The sequence below is a fragment of the Nilaparvata lugens genome, chromosome 4 (genome assembly GCF_014356525.2).
Source record: "Nilaparvata lugens isolate BPH chromosome 4, ASM1435652v1, whole genome shotgun sequence".
Lineage (NCBI taxonomy): Eukaryota > Metazoa > Arthropoda > Insecta > Hemiptera > Delphacidae > Nilaparvata > Nilaparvata lugens.
The window spans coordinates 28,235,577-28,261,934 of record NC_052507.1 but is presented as its reverse complement, the minus strand read 5'-3'; the positions used below and the strand labels follow the sequence as shown (position 1 = coordinate 28,261,934).

The 26,358-nt window shown below is 33.2% G+C and overlaps 1 protein-coding gene across 4 annotated transcripts in view; it reads right to left on the bottom strand.

The window, feature by feature from the left end:
• The window catches only part of LOC111051883 (CDC42 small effector protein homolog), a 72,247-nt gene extending 46,318 nt beyond the window's left edge, over positions 1 to 25,929 (bottom strand). For 3 of the 4 annotated variants that reach the window (XM_022338473.2, XM_022338481.2, XM_022338466.2), the window contains exons 1-2: positions 25,470 to 25,929; positions 16,791 to 16,844 (exon numbers count right to left, since the gene is read on the bottom strand). The gene's annotated coding sequence lies outside the window, so the exon portion shown is untranslated. Of the gene's footprint in view, positions 1 to 5,900; positions 5,963 to 16,790; positions 16,845 to 25,469 lie in introns of all 4 variants that reach the window. The other variant, XM_039427278.1, reaches the window with a different exon arrangement.
• Between the last annotated feature and the right edge of the window lie 429 nt (positions 25,930 to 26,358).

Below are 26,358 nucleotides of genomic sequence, written 5' to 3'. Positions count from 1 at the left end.
AGGATGGTGTTGGTTGGTGGTTTGCGATGGCGAGCCAGCATTGAGGTCACCGAGACCCCAAGCAGTCTACTCTGCGCTGCGTCTGCGTCTGCGTCTGTGACTGTGGTAAGGCCGACTGCTTTTCAGATGCCAGCGGGTCGACCAAGGGTCATGCTAACCAGCTACTCACCAGGTACTGCTTCTAACAAGAAATTGGATAGAAAGAATGCTGGAAAAAGGACTATCTCGCTCAGAATAGTAATAGTTCATGTAAAAGTGGTTGGTGTCAATGGGCGTAATCCTTTGAGTACAAGCATGACTTTTAAAAAGATACTGAAATAAAATACATTGTATCTTGTATGTAGGCTTATAGGATTCATGTATGGGGGATTGTATTTGGATTAAAACTTATGAGATTGTCTGACAACTTCGATTATCAATTTTTTATTTGGTCTATGACCAAATTACTCAACAATAATTATTTCATCTAGCTTCTAGCCTTTCTTAGGTATATTTTTCTCTTTCATCAAAATTTATAATTCTATTGCGAATTCATTATGTTATCTATCATTTTATTGATAGATAAAAATGAAAGTTAGTTCTGTTTAGTTCTGTTTTTAGTTACGTTGATTATGAATGAGTGAGTGAATTAATCAGTGCCATTTCGTTTCATATGCCTATTGTCTATAAAATTCATATTTCAAAATAAATAACTAACTCTACTTCAATCGACAAATTTTGAGTCTTGACACACCCTGATAATACAAGATCCTTTTTAGAAAATCACTTCTTCTGGATAGCACTAAACGAGATCAACTATCTTGAATCAGCTTATAGTTCTTACTCAACTTATTTCAGGTCAGCAACCCTTTTAGCTGAATCCGCTGATCCCGGATTTCAAGTGATTTTCAGATCATCATCAGTTCACCAAGACTATACAACCATGAAAAACTATCAATCATATGATAAAGAATGATAGCAAAACTTTGACAACCAGCAGGAGAGTCTAAATCAACAATCAAAGCGATTGTCTACATAACCCAGCGACAAAGAATAATGCAACCATGATTAGATGAACATGAGATAATACACGAATAATAGAAGCATGATTAGATCGACATGAAATGTATGAACAGGAAGTAACGTTGTAATCCGCCTCGCGACGCCGTCCTATCTATTGAGACATTGAGAAGATCAAGCTGGTGTCAATCAGCTGGTTGTCCGGCCAACATCAATGCAGCAGCAGCAGCAGCAGCAACAATGCAATGCTAGACAAACGATTTTGGACGGTGGCTTGGGAAGGGCGTTGCTCGCCAGATCAACGACGCTTTTCCGGCAGAAGGCAGCGCCGATTTCTGTCAAAAGTCAACTCTCTGATCCGCCACATTTGTCCATTGTCCACTGCCACATTCTTCTATGTCCTGAACCTTGAATTATACTCGCCTTTCTTATTCCTCAGACCTTACGTTCTCTTCTATTGACATCATGTCATTTCGACGCCATATTGTGGAAATAAAGAACCTGAAGAAGCAAGAAAAGTGGGAAGGTCACTGCGCATTATAAATTCCATAAAGACTTCAGCCTATTTATTCTCCTGTGAAATTAATTTCGCTCAACTCATAATCTAAAACTACAGTCTATAATATTTGTGTTCATTACAACTTCACCGTAGTAATATCTATTGAAAACTATAAAAACGGATTGAATTTGTGATCTGGATTACAAAATATTGTTTTTGAGAATACTCGATTTGCGGAGTCTATCAATGTCAGTAAATGAAAGTGGTTGAATGGATAAGTAAATGTATTTTATTTTATCTTTCCTTGATTGTAGACTAGATCGAATGACTGATGAATTTTTAACATCATCCTAAGAGAAAGTGACAAACGGAAAGAAAATATAATCCTAGAACTGTAAATGAACAAATTATATTTCAAAAAGTTTTTTGAAGAATGTTAAGACAATCAAAGACACAAATTAACTCGAGGATTCCATTCAAATAAATGATAGCTATTTTTGTCGGCCTGAATAAGCGGGGATTGAACAATAGGTTAGACTCTGAATATTAATGCTTGTGATGAAACCGCCATGTGGAGACAATTGAGGGCCATTTACGAATATTGAACAGTTTGGAACGCCTAACAATAAAAAAGTAATCAAGGTATTCGTATGTAGAACGCCACACTGGATCAACAAAATGATTGACGAACTGGTGTATAAACGAAACACCTTTCATTCTTCAAATCAACTTCGAAGAGAAATAAAATTCATTACATCAGAATTGCAGGAGGGCTTCAAAATTGAAATACAGTATATATATATTGATGATGTATCAATACTGTAGCCTTATAATAAATCAAGAGGTGATAAGATTATGATAAAAATTACAAATATTGTACTCTAAATCTGAGTATAAAAGCAAGATTCTTCACATAAAAAAGACCAATAGTAAATAGTTGAACAGCCTATGAAATTACCAAAAAGGTTCAAGTTTTTATGTTCAAATAATAGAAAACTGCCTAGTGAGCACTAAAGTATAAAAAATTCAGCAGCAAGGCTAGAAATAAAAGAGAAAACGCAAGAACAATAGACATTGTGAGTGCTACAGTTTAAAATAAAAGTTAGTCTTTACTATTTCTCTGAGATACCAATGATCTAATTTTTTTAAAATCCTAGTTAAGTTGGACTTAATGCTCAACTTGACATTATTCGAGGGTATCTCAATGGTACAATACAAAAGATGGAAGTAATCTCAAAGTTGTAGGATCATGAAAACGTTTTCTCAATAATGAATAACTTATGCAGTTATTGGAAAGTTCCAAGTACTGAACAACAATCCAGGATACCTAATTAGTTACAAGCTCATGATTGGTTTTAATCCATAATTTCAGTTGAACTATCCTTAATATTATCCATCACATTTTGAAAATTAATCGTAATACAGAACCCTGTTTTGATATCCCTATTGAATGAACACTATTAAAATGTTACCTTCTTCAGTGCTAACAAGCCGATACCTAAGAAATATGATGTTTTAAAGCTAATTTAGGAGCTGTAAGTTAATGAAGCTGAACGGAGAGAGTTTTTACGAGGTCCAGGGAAGATGAAACCCGCCTTCACTAAAGCTACCTTGCATGTACGTCTCCCAACTAATGATGGAAAATGTGCGCTAACGAAAGTTTATCAAACTTGATCATCTCTTGTACCGGATCTTTTTGAAAGATGATTTCTGCCATCAAGAGCTGGTCCAGGCTCGAAAATTACAAGCACATAAAACGTGCTACCCTCATTTTCAATAATCAAGAAGTCTCAGCGGTATTCACTACCGTACAACCAAGGTACCTAGAATACATGTATTTTAGGTACTTTGCGTACAATCAAGATCTGCCCAATACACTGCTAACCTTGAAAAGAAACTCCATATTTTGAAGTGAAATAAATCTGTTTCCAACATCCCAGTACTGTGAACTAAAATCAGAGGAATGAAGTTTTTATTCAATATTCTTTGAAATTTCTAATTATTTTCTGTTTTTTTTATTATCAATCTTTTCCAAATAAGATAACATAGGCTATGAAATAAAAAAATAAATAAGAATGATTTATTAATATTTCAATTGTATGATGGCGTAATACCGAAGTCTCTATGCATGATATGTAGATCTATGTGCATAATAATCACATAAGAAGATTTAACAAACAGGAATAGTGATAAGTGGAGAATAATGGCCTTAGACCATGTAACCAAATTTTGTCTTATCTGTGGTGAAACCAACACTTTCCTGGACACTGTATAAATTCGTTCCGGGAAACGAGGAAGATGTCACATCAACAGTTCTCAAACGTTACTAGTAGATTGAGCTTACAAGTTCCTTCTACTTGTTGAAATTAATTCAATTATTGAAATTTTAAGCGATTAAGATAAAATGTAGCAGTTACCTTAAAATTTCCAATGTACATAGATTTCCTAATATGGATCTGAATATCAAAAGCAGCAATCGGTAGCAACTTAGAAGGCAATAGCTAACCGCATGTATTGGGTTTCTTCAAGTGAACTCCTAAATAGTAACAGAAATGACATTTGTAATGAAACCTAGCATTCACATCTTGACCGCAAACCGTTATCGTACGTAACACTGCAAACTAATATTTTGTATATTACATAGATTGGAACTTCAGAGTACAAGAATGAGGTAGACACTGAAGAGACAATGGAGAAAATAGAAACTAGATTGACCAAGCCCAGAGGAATTGTTTGTGGTGGCGTATTTCGAAAATTCGGGTGAACGTATATCACAAGCAGTTAAAGAGAGATCTCACAAACATCATTTTGTATATAGAAACCATGAATACCTGGCCTTGGCACAGTTTTTAGGCCCAACACACTGATTAAAGCGTTCCCTATTTATCGCTCGAAAATGACTACCAGTTCAAATCAAGCACACTAACGCACACTCTCAGGACACCGCTGCACCGCTCGTTCATTTAGTTATTACACCGCAGAAACAGTTAAATTTAATTGGACAATTTGACTTAATTATTTTCTCTTCTACTTTCGTTTGGAAAACTGTAATTCAATCTCAATTTAGTAAGAAAATTTGATGAAGCTGTCCAACTCGGTGTAGATGAAGATGCACGGGTAGACATTTATGTAGACATTTAGCGCCTTGAATCACTCTTGAGGTAAATAACTGTGAACAAAGTTCATAAAACGATCTGCTAGTGAGATTAACATTGGAGTCGACTTGTAGCGACTCCCATAACAAAATTAATGTACGTATTTATTTATCAACCCAGAAAAAATTGTAATGATTGAATTGTTAATTGAATTGTAAGACCTTTTTTCATTAAAATGTCAAATGAAAAATACATTATGAGAACACAACTGTAAGGAAAATACATTTTTGAGCGTATATGTAGTATGAGAATATTTTGAAGCCTAAAATAGTCAGGAGCACACGGAGCTAAAAGATAAAGACAATAATAAAGATAGATCTAAAAGGAAATGTTTTAGTCTAGCTCTAGAAGAAAGAAGGCAAATGGATAAATCCAAGACACAAAGGCACATAAAATCTTTGAGAATGAGTATAATGTACAATTTCTTCTGAGTCTACTAGACATGGAAGATAGATTTGAAGGTGATTTTTGGGAAAGGAATGTCTCAAAAAGTCACTGTGATTTAAAAAAGAGAACAAACACACTGAAAACACATACAAAAATTACACACACTACTGAAAATGCATGTCATTTTTGTCTAGGAAAATTAATTTTTCATCAATTTTTCGAATGATTCAATTCAATTTATATCAATGAATGATGAGCTAAAGACATCAACAACGATGAAAAATGCATTTACTTTCCATTTTATTCAATTCGGATGTAATTTTAACGAATTACAAGAACAACAAACATACAAAGTCTGAATAATAGCAGATTAAGCACCGAACTGTAGAGCCAACAATGAGCTTTGCTGTGTCCCACGCACACATGTTATTTTTGTTGGTAACGAAGGGGGAGAAAGCGGACCTACAGTTCCTGGTTTCCGCAAATAAAGGAAGTCACTTCATTGATAAGCAAAGCTTTTTTGACCACATACCATAAATTAGATAATGTGAAATTTATTGAACTTTCATTCTCACTCAGTAAAACACTTACTTTGGGATGTTATGTTGGAAACGCATTGTCATAGATTCTGTCACATACAGATTTTAAAAACAAATTCACATTCAATTTTTTCCTTCCGGGGTTACTACCACCACCCACTTACCCAAAACCCACTTACTGAAAAGTTTCTGATGCGAATCTTCTTAGTCTCTTAAAGACGAATCTAAAGCTAAGAGAGTTGGAAAATCATCAAACTAATAATCCTTTATCTGTGTCAACGGGCTTTAATGCCACATAAAAGGAAATGAAATAAACGGTACCTGAGTCGAAACGTTTTGCAACCAATTTACTCTGGATCAACTATTTTATTCGTCCTCCTTACCTGAAACATAAAGACAATCGAATAGGTGAACAATTTTATGTATGTGGGAGACAGTCATCGTACTAGTAATACATTACTGTATTACAATATTCAACACATTTTTTTCGTTTGTAGGTTATGATCAATTCACTAAAATTTAAAAATCAGATAATCTCATTATTCCTTGCATCTTCAGATGTCTGTGGGTATATTTCACAAGCTGAAAGATTAGCAACGAAAAGTACTTGAATAAATTCACAATGAAGAATTTTCAACAGCAGAAAATTAAAGCTTACTGGAAAATTTGATTCCCAATGAATTTTGATATGTCTGTGAAAACACTGGAACATTATTTTCGAATTTCAAATAAAATTTTAGTTTTGATTGATATTATTAACTACCTAATAGTCATAAGTTGGTTTTAAATGTATGTACACAACGAATTTTCAAAACTAATGAATACAAAATTCGTGGTTGGCTTAAAGTAAAATTCTCACAAAAATGAAGACGTTTTCAGAGTTTGAAAGTATTCTGTGCCAATTACCACATCGACCTTACAATATCGAAATTAAATCGGATGGTCGTTACTAATTCACTTTTATCTCAATTATTCAACTGAAATATTGGCGATGTATGTTCGCCACCAATTCAAGGCAAAAACTGAATATCTAGATAAACAGTAGTTTCCGCAAATGATACGAGCGTGGCAGACAATACGGAGTGATGAGAGGTCAAGAGCAGCCAGGGTCAACGGCTCAACACAAAATGAGATAAGAAAAAACTAATGAGCAGGCGAAATTGAAGGAGGAGCCATTAAATATGCAAGGAACACCAAGGTACATTATGAATAATGCATGGTTAGCTCTCAGGAGTCAGGACTGAAAGCGCATGCAATGTGGCTTGGTGGAGTCAAGAGGTGAGTCCAGCACTCTTCAATGTTTCCATACAGCCTGGAACACAACTTTTTCTTCTAATCTCCATTACAAAAATTTGTGGCAAGCCTCGTAGATTGACTTGAAAGATGAATGTGGTGTACGTTTATTATGCAAGTTCATGCTTTGGAGTACAGTAGTTCGGTATGACTCTTAGTAAGAAGTAATTGTTTTCATACGGTAGCGTTTTTTTAAAATAAAGTGTGTATAGTAACTATGAATTGCTATATCAACAAAACAATGCTATAAAATAAAACATGATTATTTAATTACAATGTCATGTGAACTGTACAAATAAATAATACCTCCATTGAGGTATTACATAAAAATAGAATTGAGGTGTACATAAAAGTAGATAATGGGACCAGAGATTACGAGTGAATATTATAATGAATTTCAATTACAGAAATATAAGCGTAAGCCTCAAAAATGATTATTGCACTGAAAATACCAAAGAGCCAAGAGGTAGGTATAGATAATGTACATAATTTCATTTTTATATTTGTTGACGTGAACACAGCTAGAAATATATTAAAAAATTATCAATATTTAAAACTTCGGAGTATGCTATCAAGAATTAGTGATACGGAAGAACAAGTGGCATAAAGTGACATTCTTTTTTATTGGTATGAAGCATTCCTCTGTGAAGCAAGTGTGTACATATCTGAGTCTGAAATGGAAATGGACATATCAGTTCATTGCCTTATGTGGTAGCAAGATCAACTGACAGTGTTTAGTGGCCGGCGTCAATTTTCATTAGAGCAGCCGCCGCGCCGACACAATTGGCATTTGCTTCGGGTGCCATGGAAATTAACGCGACAAACAGCCTCAACCTCTCAATAGAACTTGGACTGCGCCGGCCGCAACTTATTATTGAGAAGGCCGGACACAAATTTGTGACTCGGACAAGTGAGCGGACAAGGCCAAGATCGTAATTCTATTCAGTTTGTTTCAAATTAGTCGGCGAGGAAATCTCAACTTGGAAGGGAACTTGAATTATTAAAGCTCTCTCGAAACAAACAGACAACTCCTTGAAAGGAATAGTTGGCTCACTGAAAACAAACGAATCAAGTCCAAGTTCAGATGAGCTCTCCTTTACATTATTCATAAAGGTTTAAAATTCATAAAATATTGGAAAGAACTGTTGCTAGACCTTGACGAACTCAAGTAGCATTTCAGTTCTGGCTACTGCGATATTTCATAGGCGATTTAGTTTCCGATAAGTGGTTGAAATTTATACATCTTTATAAATAAAAATCGAGCCTCAAATTTTGACATTCAATAACTTTTTTATGTGTAAACCGAATTTCATGATTTGTTTTAGTTGTGTTCGTTATGTTTAGGACCAGGTTTATGGCCTATCAAATTTATAATCCGACTTCAGGACTCTTTCCTACGGTCCTTCGAAGTTTACATGTAATCCTTATGGGAGAAGATTTGTGAGCTGGCACAGAGAAGAAGTAAGAGTGTTCTCCTAGAATTTTCTCCTACTTTGAGGAGCTGGTCACACAGAGAAATAAAAATCAGCAGTTATAATCATTGCGTCATCCAACAGCCGTCGATAGATAGTAGACAAGAGTGTGTGCTGCTCCATAACCACCAATGTATTTTTATTCTAAGCCCCCCGACTAAAAACAAAATGACTGTTCTGTGTGTAACCATCCAGCAGTGCGGCCTCAGGTTAAAAACATTGCTTTGTTTCGAATAATTCTGCTGTCTTCGGTGTTTAGAATTAATTGATTTTTAGTAAATTATTTATTTTGGAGTTGGATAATTATCTATATAAATGAAATCCACTAAAATCCCCTGAAGCCAGTTACTTATTCAAATATCAGTTACTCATTCAGTTACATTTATATTAGTTACAGTTATTACATATTTTAGTTATTAGACACATATACAGTTACTTATTCAGATTTATTATTAATCGATCTTTTTAAGACTTAATTCACCGAGAATGGATATAGGCCTATTCAAGTCCCTTCAATTCTTCAAGATTTCAGTAGGTCAAGGTTTTACTTGGACCCTTGCGGGGCATGAGTTACCTGTAAGTTTCTAATAAAATTTGGTATTTGAAGTTCTTACTGATAAAAGTAATCAATTTTGTACCATTGATTTCTATCGAAACTCTCGATTCTCCAATTACAATTCCGACATAAGGGTTCATCGTCACTCACCAATTATTTAAAAAGTTTGTGGAGCAATTAATTTTCTAGCTATTTTCCAAGGTCACGCATTAGATTTTTATAAGAGTTTTAAATCCCCTGCATGCTTTGAGTAAGTGAAAGGAGTGAAAGGGGAAACACATGTGATTTATGCAAAAAGATAGCATAGCTTAAACTACACGTCGATTAATGATATGCGTGATCAATTAATTTGTCAGATATGATTTTATCGTACACGCACATGGAAGAGTATGCTGAACTGATTATTTGGTCAATAAGAAAATAATAGGATGGTCTGGATTTGAGGATTGTTAATATGGGTTATAGATTTTGAGATGTGCATCCAGCTAAAGATTGTCATGAGATGCATCAACTATTTGGCGGTACGAAGTTCGCCGGGCCAGCTAATTTATCATGAAATTCAAGTTTTTTAATTAATTAAGAACAAAGTCCAGGAAATTAATATTTATAATAAATAACAAAACAACTAACAAACTAAAACTACATTGGAATTGCTGAATCATGCGACAAATTCTCGATCGAGACTCAACTTCCAGGACTTTTTGAACTATTTTCCGAATAATCACCAATTCCAACTAATGAGATGGAATTCAACATAATATCTAGTGGGAGACCTATTTCAATCTTTAAAATTTACAATTATTCGACAATGACACTGAGCAACAATCCTGTTAATAATTGCAAGCGTATCAAAATTAAACCAAACAAGTGGAAAATCTCAATTTTCAACGCTTTTCAAGATTGAAAGGAAATCTGCTGAATTTTATCACTTTACTCTTTATAGGCAGACTAGAAATTGAAGTATGGAAGCTTCAAAATAATCTGGAACGCATTCGAGAATGTGCTAAATTTTATCACTTTACTCTTCACAGGCAGACTAGAAATTGAATGGTATGGAAGCTTCAAAATAATCTGGAACGTATTCGAGAAATATTACTGTGATACTTATTATCATTGTATCAATATGAGCGCACAGTTACAGTTCAGTTCACGAAGTGTCCTACATCGGAAAGTGATCGGCTGAGAGAAAGAGGAGGAATGTGTGTTTGAGAAAGAGAGAGAATCATCGACCCAGTATGGTAAAGTACCAGGAAAATGGAAACTGGAGAAATGTTGAGAAGAAGCGCGGTCATTGTCATGAGCAAGCAAGCAGCCGGGTATGGAAAATGGTCCGATCACCAGTTGACCTCAACCATAGATGGATGGATGATGGATGACCTTTGTAGTGCAGTGTCACCGCGGCAGAAGTAGGTCTGTCTACGCCGCAGACGCGCCAAGTGCAAGCAGAAAATGAACTCGCTTCTTCAGACTGCTTCCAGAAAAAATCACGCCGCTGAAGAAGTTCTACTTTACACTTGATTCTACCTGCTATGGGGAAACTGGGTTTCAACCCAAATATTTCAATTGTTCAAGGAAAATGTTGTAAAGCCTTGACTTGAAACAATGTCATTGATCCTGAAAAATAAAATTTGATAAGTTGTTCAAAAGGTTTATGATTGGTACTTGAATAGTCAAGTACTCAGTTGTGAGGCTTTTCTTTAAATTAAAGATTACGTCCTAAGGACACCAGCTTTAGAGCATAAGACAAATATGGTTAATTTTAAGGAAAATTTTACATAGCGAACATCAAGTTTACAAGGTGAGAAGTATCCAAAATAACAAAGAAAACAAGTGATTTTTTTTCAAACAGTTCACAATAGATCATCCATTTGGTGATTTCCAATCCCATATAAAAAATACAACCATAGACTAATTGGACTTGATGCCGATTGCACAAAACCCTGTTAAATATTAATCATGATTAAATATCACGAGAGCCAATCAGAAAAGGCTTTCTGAGAAGAAGACTTCTCTGATTGGTTCACATTACATTTGATCACGGTTAAAAATTAACAGGCTTTTGTGTAACCGGGTCAAAGACTGTCTTATCTATGACAGAACCTAAACAACATTGAACATTACAACAAACAACAAGCATTTCAAATGGATCAATTTTTCACATAAACAAATAAAATTAAAACCACATTTGAATATTTGTATTTCTTCATTTGTGGATTCAATGATATTTTATTATATCATATTATATGAGATCATATTATATTTGGGATCAGTTGACGCATAGTTTATCAGAACAATGTAGTTGTGTAAATCAGGCGTTCTTAATTGAACAATTAATCACTCTCTCACTCTTCACTGAATAGTCTAAAACTGATTTGACACATTTTCCGAGCTTACTTATTTACATAGTACACAATAATACTGTATTTAATTGCATAGAAGTACATCAATTTAGAATCTTATTCAAATGTTCATTGCCGATTAAATCCAAATCATTCCTTAATTTGTTCAATTTATGTGTACATTATTTGAATGTCCTGGGCATGATTTCATTGATCATCCTTCAATTTGTACATCATGAACATAATGTAATTCACAAGACTATCTTTTCTCTCATTAAACTACGATTGGGACGTTCTTTATTACATAATCTGATCATGATGTCATTTACAAGACTTTCTTCATCACTGAACAATGAATTGGGACAATTTTAAGGAACTATCCGCTGCCTCTGAGTGCCACAGAAACAGAGCACAGAACAGTTAATGAGCCATTTCAATTATTAGTAATTACTAGTTGCTCGGTGGTAATATTACACGGCAATTGGAATGAGAAGAACAGAAAAGAGATTGAACTGACAAGTCTATTGCTCTATTGCGCAACATTATCAAAAGATAACACCTAACAGAAAGATTGCAGATTACTTCCTACAAATTAAATGCACTTTCTTTGTTATATAATTTGGCACTCGTCAAACGACAAAATTATCTTGCTAAGCTATTAAAATCATTTTTAGTTTCTCCAACTAAAGGAAGTTTGTAAGAAGTTTTAAACTCGGATTAGAGTAAAGAAAGTTGAATTCATTTTTACAATAACACAGCTTGAGGTGGGTTTAGGGCATTCCCTATTCATAGGATACGTCAAAGCACAGAAAAGAGAGAATATAGGTTTTCATACTTTGTGGTGGAAGTTACTCAATTGTTCTCTACATAAACCCAGTTGCTATCTATTCTATCTACTAAGATACCAGTTGCACTGGGCCATAAAACGGCATTCAAAATAAGGTTAATATCCATTCCGGTCTGTTGTTGTTACAGCAACACATCATGCTACAGATCTACAATATAACTAGATTTCAATTTGCCCTAACTTCAGGCCTTACCTAATCAGCTACTGCCATTATTTGAACCTCAATTCTTAATGTATTGTCAACTTTTTCTTCCAAGATATCTTGAAATTATTATCTCTACACCATCAAAATAAAAAATATTTATTCAATAAAGCCATTGGAAAAATAAATATTATTTTGAATGTTAGATACTTGGTAAGTTTTCGTTCCACAATGTAAAAAATCAAAACAAAAACTCTTCTAAATTATCACAACTGTAGTACAAGCCTAGCGGTAGAGTGACAAAAAAAAAGAAAAGACAACCATAAGAACATAAATCAACAAACACGAGTCATTCTCACACCCTACAATTTGGATTTGTCAATCTCGGTGGGTAATGGAGGATTTAAAAATTACCGAACATCACGCAATTCCACTATAAGATACATCCGGAACCACCCACAATAAAAAGCGTCAGGCAACATTATTCCGTTACAAATCCTGATATGTACCAATTTTGTCTACCATAAAAACTTCTCTCAGGCATTATTCCGTTCATCTATATACGGAAAGCACATTTCATTTGATACAGTAGATATCATTTACTATGAGTTAAGAGTTTCCATAATAATTAACAAATACAGTTTTATCTATGAATAAGTATTTTCAGCCCAGAGCCCCAAGAAAAAAAAGATAATTTCTCATAATATAATCATGCAATAATGTTAGTTTAGATACAAACATGATTTCATGAGGTATTAGGTACTGAAATATATATTGAGTACTAATACTTATACGGCTATTGTAAATACGACTATTTTACATAAGATTTAGGTTGACAACATTCCAACAACGGTTAGTGAAAAGAGTAGGCCTATCTGTTATTTTTATATAATACGGGAAGACAGAAAAACTGATTAATTCCTTTAATACGAAAACTGATTAATTCCTTTAATACGTGTCAATAATAACCCTGGGTCATTAATGATTGTTCTGGAAGCAAACTAATGAGAATAGCAGCATATTAAACAATAGCACATGGAGAAGTAGGTGAACCAGCGTTAATAAGTTGCGAATGCTCTCAATCCCATCTTTGCAACTCAATTACCGAGTCACCTTCATTCTCAAACCATCCTAATGAGTTGTAACAACAAACTAAAAAAAAACCTTTTCGAATTGTCTATTTGAGACGTCTTAGACGTATTTGGCATTTAGACATCTTGGAAGTAATCATTCCTCTAATTTTCCCCAACCTTAAATGGAATCAAGACATTTGAACAGTAATCTTCCACAGCATTCTGATTGGACAACAAAATCCTACTGAATCGAGGTTATGATTCCATTAAACTACAAAACCTTTCTTTTCACCAGACAAATATTTATTCTCATTCAATTAACTTTCGACAAGGTATAAGTTCCACATAATATGATACTACCAAGGCTTATCAAAGCGTTAAGTAGTATAAATCTTCTCCTTCTGAACATAATTTTATATAGAATTCTTATTTCACAGCTTGTTAATAGTACAATTATTAAAGAAGTGGGTCACAAAAAAGTTAAATTTGGTGATGTAGGTCTTCTCCAAATTTACTTGAAGCTACTCATCCCAGCTGCTCACAAGTCAGTCATTGAACATCTACTTGGTCTTCCTCTTCCTCTTCCTCTGCATCCTATATTTCATATCATGTCAGTCTATTAACTCTCCATTACTTTCCATCCTCTAATCATCATCCCATTACTTTCTGTGTCCATCTGTCGTCCCTTATGTACTTTCCATTTCTCTACTTCACATTCAACAGTAACAGTACCTTTAAATTGTGTACGTCATCTAATTAAAAATTCCTCGACTAGATGCTTCAACTTCATCTACAACACAACATCATATTTTCAATTTCCTACATCATCTTCAAAACTCTATGAATTCAGATCTCGTCTGACAGGAAAATAGATTATTTGAGCTTCCACAAACGTGATTTTTTCAATTATCATGAAAGAATGAGGACTTCTCATAATATATTATTACAAAGCTGTTTTGCTTTTGAGTTCCAACTGATATTTTCATGACCATTTTCAGATGAATAATGATAAATTTTCATTCAATTACATTTGACAACTTTAATTTTTCTTCCGTACAGAGTAGATTCTCTTCAAATCGGATGTCTTCATTACACATTTTACATTATTGTGTACTAAAAATATTGATTATCACTTTCTCCTTGAGTTCTACCACAATTATTTTAAAATAGTAATGTAGTAATTGAACTCATTTTTTATTTATTTATCTATTCAATGATACACAAAACACTATTCATTAAAATGATTGTGGAAGGACCTACAGACACAGCCCAAAACTGTTCAATCCTCAAATTTTTTATTCATACAATGGTCAAAAAAGTAGGTCAATATGTTTTGAATTTGAGTTAGAATTTTATTTTTCCAAATTTATTCAGCAACTAATTCGAAAAGATTAAATTTTTTCACATTTATTTAATAACCAATTCTATCAGACCATAGATTCTATCAATAACCAATATTCATTATTTTTCTTGATTTATTCATTGAGTGCTGTAATTCAATTGGGCCTATCAAGTTATATTTTGAAATGTATTCAATGTCTAATTCAATCAAATTCACTTTTTAAAATTCATAAAACTATTTAACTGTTCAACTGCTCTATTCTAGAGCTGATTTTTCTTTGTTATGTGGATAAATACAAATCTGGGGATTGGTGATTTATGGAATGGAAATATTCCAAAAATGAATGATCTCTGTATGGGCGCACTATTTTTAGGTTACTGGTCCAGATTGCATGGTCCTGCGTTGAGTTAATGAGGCTGAACGCGAGCATGCTCGAGCTTCCTGCCAACTAGTTGCCTTTGAATAATTAACACTAATTGCCATTTTCATGTAAGTACAAGCTCAAGCTCAGGCAAGTTCATGAACCAAATGATAATTAGCAACTACAAACTACAGTTCAAATTTCTCTTCTTTCATTCATGCTAGTTGTTCGCAACGCTGTTCAACTCATGTTTTATGCGATTATCTGTGCTATCCAAGTTCTTTTCCTCTGATTTCATTGAGAATTGTCCTCTTCTAATATCATTTTAGTAATAAGTGATTTCGTAAAAGATGATGAATAAAATTCACATTTTACATTTTTCCTCAGTACTTACAACTCAGGGCACTGAAGACAGAATATCTTTGCGTATTTTCAAATACAAAATTAAAAAATATTCAACTCTTCTTTCATTCTTTGATGAAGCGTTTGACGACTCAAAATGATATTGATAAAAGGCATCTTCAATGCATAAAAACTATTTGGAGTTTTTGTGTATCTATAGGTGAATTTAACTTGAACAATTTTGGAGGACTCAATCTGGTGACTTCTGCTACTTCTATTTTATAGAAGAAAGGAAAAGCCTCGCACTTTAAAAATGTATTAACATTAAGAGGTGGACTGAGTAGATGAAGAAAGGTATAGGATGAGTAGAGGGTAGATGCATTTAAAATTCTTACTGAGTGGCACACTACAAATTTTTACCGGATAAATAAACATTAGAGGACGATTCTAAAAGATAAGGACAAGGAGTTTTAGAGAGCAAAAGGCCATGTGCAAGATAACGACAACGCCCGAAATTTGGAGAGGTTTTTCAAAAGATTGGAGACTGGAAGATACCATATTCGTTATTTACTATAGCTCAATGTATCACTCATGAAGCGTTAAAAGCTATTCACAAAGTACAGTAAATCTATTCAACTGTAATAACAGAATTTGAGAAGAAAGGCCAAAACTCTGATTTTAGCCATGTTGGTGAATTTTACTTTCCTTTTATAAAGTAAGTAGAATAATTTACAGAAAGTACAGTAATAAATAATTTAGTACCGAAAGTAAAATAGTTTATTAGAAATTATCAAGAGACTATTAATATGGAAGAAGTGAATGTTTTCAGATTCTAGTAGTGCAACATGTAGTAAATGGAGATGTAACATGGATTTTAAATTGGATTTAATTGGATGAAATTGTAACAAGGATTTTTTAAAGTCCAACATTTAGAAAAAAAATTCACGTGTATTAACTAGATTGGAGAAATCAAGACAATTTATTTGATCCTAATTTAATAACAAAGATTAAGATGATGACCTACCAGTATAATGCACTTCCGATCAGAAGTTAATAAATCATTTCCTGCAAGTCTTTGATAGCTTGATAGGTTCGTTAAACTTTCACTTCTATGCTAAGAGCAAGTATACGAAACCTTTAAATGCAAAATTATCTTATTTCCCCGTCAAACTAATTGATCCATAAGTCTCTCAAAACTTAGATGCACCTTCGAAGCATAACAAAATATGGTGATATGTGCCAATCATAACTACTCTTTTCATGTCTGTGAGAAAAAATGAAACTATAACATTTAACTTATTCTTTTACAAATCATCAAAACAAATTAAAATGAACCAGGGTTCCGTGAAGTTGAAAATTGATTAAATTGGTACTACTTGATATTGATTTTTTCATTTTTAAATGTCGAGTGCTATTCATGCTAGAATATTATACTTCAGCTCACCTCTAGTTTCTATAAGTAGAAGCCTGCTCCAGGACCGATAGCCTTAGGCCACTTCTGAAATTATGAAAAGAAAAACGATATTAGAAATAAACAATTTATTTGATCCTAATTTAATAACAAAGATTATAATGATGACCTACCAGTATAATGCACTTCCGATCAGAAGTTAATAAATCATTTCCTGCAATTAAAAAAGTAACGCTATCAAACTGAGCAGAATCAGAATAATATTGATTATGACATGCACTCACTATCCTAATTGACAAACAATAAAAATAATTTTGAAGAGGAGAATTTGATACTATGTATAATATTATTGCATAGAATATTGCATACTTGAATGAAAGCCAAGTAGCATCTTTAGACTTCATTTTCAAGTGCAAAAATACAAGTGACTGGACCTGGCGATTCCCATTGAGCTATTAGGCAGATAAGATAAGGCTGAAAGCATTTATGGATTATCACATTGTACATTACACAGCCCTAGTTCAGCATAAAGAACTGTTTGAGAAGAAGACTTTTGAGTAAAATATTCACTTCACTCATGTTCAGCCATACATATCATCATAAAGATCAGCTAGAGATCATCATAAAGATCACGGAATATGCAATAATTAATCATAATACTGTAAATGAAAAAAATCTAATATTGCTGATGGATTTTCTATAATTTTCTTCCACTTGGTACTGTACACCCAGAAAAAGGATGAATACATAGTTATTGTAAGAAACAATGCAATTCAAGAAATATGTAACACAAATATGCGTGGTTAAATTAATATTGATTACAAATAGCATATGGAAATGTGAGGTAGTTAGTCAATGATAACATTATAAGGTATGTGAATGTTGCTGTCGTGCTATATGGATGGGAAATACACTCTTGTTGTACCGCAGTACACTAATTATTTAATAATTTTAATTTTCTTCAAAATTTGATGTCACATTTCTCATCACTACATGTATGTAAACGTCTTGTACCGTTTTATTTATGTGTGCAGTTAGAGTATGAAGATAAATTAATTGAAGAAGCTTTATATATTGCTGATAGATGAGAACACAAAAATAATCCTGTTATAATATAGATGCAAGAAATTCTAGATAGAATTTTTCATACTGCTAGGATAAATTAATAGGAAGGGAAGACTAATGTAAGTATAGTCAGGTGGAAAACAAACTTGTCGAACTGAGCATAGCATAGCACAGCAATGCAATCCAAAGGTGCGTGCATAGATCGACTGTAGTAACATCCTCCTTCTCCTCTTCATCCTTTTTACTCCTTCTACCATCCCCTCCTCTGTTACCATCCCATCCTCGGGTACTGTTTAAGCATCTATTAACTTCACTTGCACGTTCTCGCTTGGCTGGCTGCTAGCAAGCACCAGGCTTGATGGGGGCCAGTTTGTATTTCCGTTCCAGGACGGTAGTCCCGGGGCCAACTATACAAACCGTCCGTCCATACATTGGTATTTATAAATGATGCGCTAGTAGATTATCCTGACCCGATAGAGCCTCAGAGATGTGTACGGTATTTAGGAATAATGTCCTCAAGAATTTTATTTGTAAGGAATGGTCAGAAGGCTTATCAGCAATGTAGTAATATACAGTGCACCTACATTGTATTTTTCATGAATATCTAGTTTTCATAACTAGTTCTTAAACTTGGAACCTGTATCGTGATGACGGTTATAGGTATGTTGTTCTAGCTGCATTGAACTCAGTTCAATCTATATCACAAACTATCTCGAACTAAATCAAATCTCACAAACTATACATTTATGGGCGGCTTGCATCCATATGCAAGCATATCAATTGATTAGAGTTTCGAAGTTACCAGTGGAATAAAATACAATGTAGCCTTTGGCACTGATAAATCACTAAGTCCATCTGTTCATGAAGTCACATTTTTTATGGCAAATTCGAAATTCCACCCGTCATTCTTATAAACTCAATAAGATCTACGAGGTCATCATCAACAAAGTGTAATGATTATAAGACGACAGAGCTATTACAAATCACTAAAAATGCTGAATTTTTCAAGCTGAAAATTTTACTGTTGCGCCTGGAAAACATTTCTGTTTACAAGTTGAATCTTTTGAAAGTTGGCAAAATATTCATTGTGTATCTCATTGATATTGATTTCAATTTATCTTGGTGAGATAATTACTATTACAATCTCGGTTTGGACAATTATTAGGCCTATGTTTGGACATTGGTTTAATAAATTAAGGTAGTAAGAGACTGTTTCATTTTCTTTCTATTTTCCATGGAATGGATGAATAATTTATCTCATGTCATAGATAACTGAAAATGAACGGTTTCTTACTTTATTTATTCGAGAAAGGAAACTGTGACAATAATGAAGGAAGGAGTGGCAAATGACGAACACATGAGTCATAAACTAGACTTATTTCAGTTTTAGTTGGTTAGTATAGCAATTTGTAGTTTTGGTTGAGTTGAGACCAGCACTAGACGATGAACTCATTTTACATCCGTGGGAAGTTGAGTACAGAACATTACTGTGGTTGGCTCCGACAGACGCTTTCAAGTTAACCAAATCACAATTAAAATAGAAATTTCTTAAAATAGCAATACTTATAAACTCACAAATTTCTACAGAGAAATGCCAATCTTCTCTTAGATGGGTTTCTTGTTAAAATAATATTTTTTTAAAATATATTTCATTTTTTTGTAATACAGTATTTGAAAGTAATGTCATTCCTTAAATTTGCTCCTAAATACTACTGAGACTATCTGTGATTTGATAGATTGTTTATATTCTTCAAAATAGACATCAGCTCCACCCAAAACGTTTATTAGACTATTATCTTTTTGTGCCTCAATCCTCCCGCACCCCATATGTCGTATCCTATGTGTACATTCCCCTCAGCCGTAGGCCTACTCTGCATAGACGTCAATCTACACCTTCTTTATTCACATTTCCGGTTATAAGAAGTTGTAACTGCTGGGGAGAAGGCATAAATTGTTGTTCCTCTCTCAAGTACCTATTTCACTATTCTACATTGATTTCATTCTTTCATTGTGTTATATTTCCAATTCTTCATGAATAAGTCATTTAATTAGTGACTGAAACATCTTCCTTCAATACCAATTATTTGTTAGCATTTTGTATGTTGTTCACTTTAAACTCGTGATTTATTCACTTGCCTGATGCTATAATTTCAATAAGTTGAATAAATTAATAAATAAAATGCATAACTCAAGTTAAAGTGCATAATAATTTAAAAATTGTGAATATTATTTTGGTTTACAGTTATAGACTACTTATACTTCCGAATCAATTTACTTTTTTAGACTTATTCCCAAGTCGTTCAAAACTAATCTTCTTGCTATAGTTATGTTGAATTTTTAAAACATGTTGCTGGATCGACTACAAAAGTATCAGTATAAAACCTGTAACAGAATTCACTAATCGACTACACCTGTCTGTCATTGGGCGTTATTACCTAAAGGGCACTATTGTCAAGGATAAACTAGAATTAACAAACATGCATAACTTTATTAAAAAACGTCCTTTTTCGATGTACATGACCATTTAGATTGCCGATAGCTTCTCAATATAGCATTGAATTTCGTAACATGTCAAACACAGTTCAACCTGCTAACATTATGGAAAACAGTTCCTTGTCCAAAGTATCAGGCTCAAAATTTTACGAAGGAAAACATAAAAGTAGACCCAGAAAACACGCTCTTACTTTAAATAAATTTCTGTGCCTGTATCACTTTGCACTCATTAATGACTTACTCAACAGGTGTGTTTTAGTTTTATATCAAGCCATACATCTTCATTCAACAAAACACTGGAGCATGACCGACCGGATATAATACAGTCTTCTCCAGTTTGCTTCTTCACTGTTGATAGTCACCTCAAAGTCCTTCACTCATTGTAAATTGTTTGTGCCTGAACTGGCCGAGTAGAATGAAGATCTTTTGAATGGACAGGTGCAAATTTTTTATGGGCTTTCTTCTACGTTGACCAGAACAGTTCAGGGACGTCTGCACCCTAGTTCTGTTCACAAAGCATAAAGCTCACTTCCATGTGTAGTGCTTATTATGCACCTGTATATACTAAATAACATTTTATATAGACTGTATAGTTCGCGTGCGAGAGTTTCTCACACAATTCAAGTGTTCATGGCGCCCAGCGTTCGCATCCCGGTTAGTTTTCTCTATTCATAAGTTTTCTCGGAAGTTTAATTACTTCTAGACTGGCCCTGGCCACCAACTATTATGTGAAAATGGAAATCAACTGTACTCTTCCTGCTAGATCTTCCGGATCTCTAGCTGTCTACTCTAGTCTACCAACCAATAGAAATGTGTAGCAGCAATAATTATTCGATTTCACTCTCAAAATGAAACAAAATTATTATTTACTCATTATGCAGTTGTGTCTACCTTACGTAATTTTGTACTGATATTATTTCTTCTTGAAGTAGTTTGAACGTTTAAATTTCAACTGGCTCACACAATCAAGACTGGTTTTTTATTAAAAAAGCAGTCCTGTATCAATCAATCCTGAATTCTAATACCTATTTAAATTTCTTAAAAGATAGTACTGTTCCACAGGATCGAGCCCAAAACTGGTTAGATTCCAAGTTTTACAACAGTCCATATCAACAGTTCCACATCATTGAACCACACAAAAATGTACACTCCAAAACAAAAATACAGATTTTCAATTTAAAAAAACTTCTAGTATTCCATTAACTAAATGGTTATAAATTAGAATATTGTAATTTATAGCAAACTAGAATTTAATCCACCGTCTTTTATAGATCATAATCACACAAAATTGAATGATTAAAATATTGATTGGAAGTTAGTGAACATAATGATTGGAAGACATCAATATTTACACATGTTGTATCTTACTTCTTGTTTACAGGAAAATTCAATGTCTAGAGTTTGCTGGAATACAGCTATGGTACACTGCACAGTTGCATTGCTCTGGAAGTCCCACAAAAGGAAGCCTGATAACAGCGTTTGCACCCCTACAAAACAATTTATGATTCACGTTTGCCAGTGCCACCCCACCATTCAGCAACCCCAAATTTTCCACCCTTCTCTCTCACTTGCAGCGACCCACGATTTCCGAACTTCGCTTCAACCAATGGGACGATTTATTTCTGATAGCAAATAAATTGGAAAGAGAAATTGAAATGACAACGATTGATTTTCGATTTGCTTACCCTCACAATCCGAATTTATCAAATATCAATCAACTATAGATTGGACCTAGCACAGGGTTCTTTGGCGATTTTTCTTTCTTCTTCTTCTATTTTTCAAAACAATTCAATATCTATTATCTCTCTCTCTTCCTCTTCTTTTACTTTTTATTCATCTTCTTCTTCTTCTTTCTCTGTTTCTACTTCTTCTTTAGTAAAATTGTATAATTTTCAGTTTTTAATTTCTTTTTATATATTAATTATAATTTAGGTTTTTTTTATTTTTTTCTACATTGATCATTATTCTGTATTTCAATAATATTTGTCAACCTTGTTTGTAATATTGTATATATTTCTTCTCAATTTGAATTGTTTAATCTTGAATATTCAGCTTTGTATTGGAGAGTTGAGTGTAAGAGAGGGCCGGCTGCGCCCTAACTCCGCCCTCCTAAGTAAAAATAAAGACAGCTATCTATTCTATTCAACTATATGCTACTCTTATTCATTTCTTTTGGGTTAGGTAGAATGAAATAAATAATTCCAAAGATAAATATGAATGTAATTATTCCAATGTAAGATAAATGTTAAAAACATTCAATCTACTATAAAAAGCTCCGCATGTAGAACCGATTTGCTTTACAAATAAAGGATTTTAGTTCAAAAATATGACTGAATTAAAAAAAGTAAAACATTATCTGTAGAATATGCTAATGAGAATTGATTGAGCCTCCTCCTATTTTATTCAATAAAAAATTGAACTATCTAAAAAATTGAACTATAAAAAATTCATGATATCTATTATTCTTCAGAGATAAATTAAATGAATGAATAACATTCTAAAGCTAGATGCAATAAAAACCTTCAATGAGAAAGTAAAAACTTCTTCAATATTTCAAGAGAAAAATAAAAAACTCCTAGTCCTTGCCATAGCGGATCTATTATTTAATTAGATTGTAAGATTAATTCAATGATTGAGATCTATGATCGATCTATTCTGCTTGACAAGATTGTTCTAACTTGACATGAAATGGAGTGAGATGCGTGAGAGGAACTTGAAAACGTAATAGCAAATAGAATTCATGTAGGCTACAGTGATAGTTTTTTTTCATGTGTTTGTACGTGTTTTGTTTTTTTGACGCCATCGATCCCGCAATTGTGGGTAATGGATGAAGCTGAAGGTATTAAGGTATAGATTTTGACTGCAATGATAAAATTGAAGACGCTTGTGATATCAATGCACACCAATCAACCCATTTTTTTGACTGAAGTACTTTGGAGTTGGCAGAAATAATATTTTTGGGTCACAATGAGATTTGCTGTACCGTAATTGAGAATATTGAGAGTTCAATAGCCCCTACCCCAAAGTTATTAGACTGTCTACTAACGTTGCTTTTACCCTACATTGTATATATAATGTTAAACTTTCTGGTGATTATAGCCTGTCTACCAGAAATTATACTTGATGTCATTACTCAATTCTCATACAGTACTGATACTGTCAGTCAAAATATCTAGCCTAATCTAGTTTAAAATTTTTATTTAAAATTTTTCTAAATATTTATTTATGGCACTTTTTGATATAATTTATGTCAAATTGATTTGGCTCTTTATTGTGACAGAGCTGATGGAAGACTGTGATAGAAAGAGGCAGCCTACTAAAAAATATGAAAAATTATTAGAATCAATGAAAATGATCACATTTCATGTCACTGATTCAGTTGATAATTGGATGTTATCATGTTATTGCAAAAAATATAAAATATTGTAATAATTAAGTGAGTATTTTCATAACTGAAATGAAAAAATGAGATAAAACTTTGAATCAGGACTTCCTATATACCTATATATAATTCCTATATAGTATATCGGAGGTCCTGTTTGAATGCAACAAAGAAAGCGCAAAGATTCGGAAAAATGTTTTTGCTTCACTAGTTAGAAATTGTCTCTCATTGCTTTTGTAAATTAGAAAATGTTGTTATTGTTTTGGGTAATACTAACTCTTGATAAAGCTTGTAAAATGTTATGTTGTCAAGGATTGTAGAATGATTTAAAAATTGATGTACCATACAGTTGAGTTTAAATATCATACCTTTACATATTTTGTTATATTCTATTAAGCATGATTCAATTTGGATTTTCATTTAGTTTGTGCCATTTGAATTTGTTTGGTCTACTGTTAGAAATGTGTGTGTGTGTTTTTTAGAGAATGAATTTTTCGTTTAAATAAGGGCAGAGAAAAACAAGGTAGTTTTTCGCCAAGTCAGCCGAAAACATTTCCCTGCACACGGACAAAGCATCCACGCAGAGTAGTAAATATTCATTAATTATTTGTTACACTATTATTTTGTAATGTAACTCTTTATGAATAAATAAATTTGAGTTTGATTTCGAACATGAAACGCAGCGCATTCGCGGCTGTACAGACTCGTCTGTATATACATGTTTAGTAGGTATACATACAAAATATAGTAAGCTACAATTTAGAGAAATTAGTTCCTATCTTTTGTCTACGATATTAAATTATGTGCCGTTTGCTTCAAACGCATCAATTCACTTTTTTGCATAAAAAAGTTCTGAGACGACAAGTCAGTGGCGGCAGCCGAATCTAGTGTGTGTGTGTGTGTGTGTCTCACCCAAATACATTGGGAGAGGCGCATATTCGGCAGAAGCCACCTCCTGTGTCCTAGCCTCCTAGCTACAAAGATGTTGTTGAGGACTACATTTTTTCAATAATAATATAAAGGTCCTACTATATTGATACAGCTTAGTCAAAAATTACAATTTTGTTATACTTTAATCCTTATAGACTACATAGATTATCTAGTATTTATCTTATCATAATAATTATATTTCAGAGAGTTGATTAAGCTTTAGGCTATAACTTACGCTGAATGGAAGATAAACTAAGGTTCGATAAAAGAAATATTACAAACATGGGTGTTCAACCCCCTCAAGTTCAAATACGTGCCCCTTTCAAATAGGCCTAAGTTATATAAAATTTTAGTCCAAGCCCCCCATAAAAAGTTCTCCAGATGTCTAGAACTTAGAAGTCTAGTTATAAATGCATGACTGCTCTATGGAAACAAAACTAGAAAGCTTAGAAATCAGAAAATCATGTAGCATTCCCATGTGGTGTCCGTAGCCTAACTAAAATTAAAAAATTACAATAAATTAACGAAAACTATTAGGTATCTCAAAGATATAAATGGAACAATGAGATAATAGGTATCGGATACGATTCTCTAGATATCTCAACTTGAAAATGTTTAAAATTCTGCACCTCATGTCAATACCGGAAAACCGAGTGGTTTTGAAAATTTTCAGGTTGTTGTAGCAAGTACACATGACAAATTCAATTTCCTGGATTTCAATCAAAATATCAAGTATATTGGGATTGAGTCGTAGCATAAACTGTCAGCATTATAATTATCATTTTTTACAAATCATACAAGAAATAACATGAAAATATAACCTACAAACATAACGTGATTACCTTAGTGATGCTAGAATATCTAATCCAATAAGCAGGTATTCATTCTTTTGAAAGATTCTTCACGGATTAAGCACTTTTTTTAATAACACAGTATTATTTACTAATTATTAATCAATAAATTAAACAATTTTACACATCACAAACCACTATTTTAGTACATACACGCCAAGATGAGAGAACAAGACTGTCAAAAACACAATACACAAAGAACGAAAGAACAACAAACTGACTCAATCTGGCCAACCTAATCACACGAGATATCATGCTACCAACACTCAACGTACAAAATCATTGATTCAACTTTGATTTTCTGACACCTCATGCTATTTACTTTTCAAAAACCATCAATTTAATTAGCAACATAAATAGATGATTATAGAAAGCAAATAGAAATAGATGATTCGCATAATATATTATATATTATTGTACCAATACTAAAATAGTTGTGCTTGCTCTCAACAGAGCTCAGCATTGCTTGGCACTATATCACGTGACACGTGACCTAGTACTTAGTACGAGCAACTCTCCAAAGATCGCAGCACTCTACGGTTCTATTGCATTGTGCACATTTTTCAAAATATTTAAAATAATATTGCACACTGCATAGTATTTAATAATAATTATTTAGTAGAGAAAATGCATTTTTGTCGTATATCTACTTGTGAGAAAACATGCATCGAATGAAAAACAATTGAAAAAAGTTGCATTTTTCAAATTTTTGCTTATCGTATATAAAATATGCTTATATTAAGGCGAAATGCGTTCAAACCACATATACAACTATAAACATTCAAATTTGAAGCTTGATAGATTTTCAATATTTTTTCAGTGGAGTTTTTTAAATTGACGAGATATTGAATATATATGATGTAACATTTTATTAAGTTCC